Genomic DNA, 1,685 nt, shown 5'->3' with positions numbered 1-1,685 from the left:
TTTAACGCCAGCCAGGGTGCCTGGCTGGGCGTTAAACGCCCATAATGGCCACCAATTGGGCGTTAAACGCCAGAATGGATACCATTCTGGGCGTTTAACGCCAGAAAGGCAGGGGAAGGAGATTTTGCTTTCCACTTCAAATTTTTTTTCACACTTTCATGTTTTGACCCATAATTTTCTACATAAACATGTTACAAATTTTCATCATTCACCCTCAAATTTCAAAAATCCAACAATTTTTTAAATTATTTCTCAAATCTCTTTCAAATCCTTTCCAAATGTTCTTAAAAAACTCAAGTATTTTCTCAAATTCTTTCCATATCTTCTCAAATCTCTTTCAAAACTTTCGAAATCCCTCCCCCTCCCTTATAAATACACATTCGGCCATCCCCCTCTCTTCACCATTCGAATTTGCTTCTCCTCCTCTCTCTCCCCTTTCCTTTCTTTTGCTTGAGGGCAAGCAAACCTCTAAGTTTGGTGTGCTTTTCCCTGATCACTAAGCTAAGGCTCATCAAGACCATGGCTCCCAAAGGAAAACAAACCAATTCAAGAGGCAAGAAAGAGAATACTCCAAAGAATCTTTGGAGTCAAGAGAGATTCTTAACCAAAGAACATGCAGACCATTACCACAAAATAATGGGTCTAAGGTCAGTGATCCCGGAAGTTAAATTTGATCTAAAAGAAGACGAATATCTGGAGGTCCAAGAGCAAATTCGAAATAGAGGATGGGAAATTCTAGCTAATCCTGAGACTAAGGTTGGAAGAAACATGGTTCAGGAATTCTACTCAAATCTGTGGCTGATAGATAAGCAGAGAATGACTGGAACTGCTTTCCATACCTATAGAACCTTGGTCAGAGGGAGAACTATTTACTTCCATCTGGAGAAAATAAGAGAGGTCTTCAAACTGCCTCAACTACAAGATGATCCTGAATCCTTTAATAGGAGAATGGTGAGAGCAGATAAGGGGTTGGATCAAGTTCTAGAGGACATATGCCTCCCTAGAACTAAGTGGATAACCAATTCAAAAGGTGTCCCAAACCAACTCAAGAGGGGAGATCTCAAACCAGTTGCAAGAGGTTGGCTAGACTTCATTGGGCGTTCTATATTGCCCACTAGTAACCGTTCTGAGGTCACTGTCAAGAGAACAGTGATGATTCATTGCATTATGCTGGGAAAAGAAGTGGAGATTCGTCATCTGATTTCTTGTGAGATTTACACAATTGCAAACAAGAACTCCATTGAAGCCAAACTGGCTTACCCAAGCTTAATCTCTTTGCTATGTAAAGATGCTGGGGTGAGGATGGGAGTAGATGAATTCATCCCAATTGAACATCCAATCACCAAGAAGTCAATGGAAGGACAAATGCAAGATAACTTTATCAAAAGGAGGGCGCAGGAATTCCTCCCTGAACTTCCTGAATTTGACTACTGGGCCTGGCTAGAAGCATCTGTTGCCAAGCTGCAAGAAGCTATAGAACAAATTAAGGAAGAACAGTAGAATCAAAACTGCATGCTCTGCAAATTGCTGAAGGAACAAGAGAAGCAGGGGCGTGAGCTACAGGAGCTAAAGCGCCAGAAGCTCTCCCTTGAAGGGTCAAACACCCCACAAGTTGAGGGAGCATCCACTTCTCAAAATCAAGGTTGTTGAGTCCCAACTCTGTGATAACCTCTATCATTAGGAAT

The sequence above is a fragment of the Arachis duranensis genome, chromosome 2 (assembly GCF_000817695.3).
Source record: "Arachis duranensis cultivar V14167 chromosome 2, aradu.V14167.gnm2.J7QH, whole genome shotgun sequence".
Taxonomy (NCBI): Eukaryota; Viridiplantae; Streptophyta; class Magnoliopsida; order Fabales; family Fabaceae; genus Arachis; species Arachis duranensis.
Note: the sequence above shows the minus strand (reverse complement) of the source record.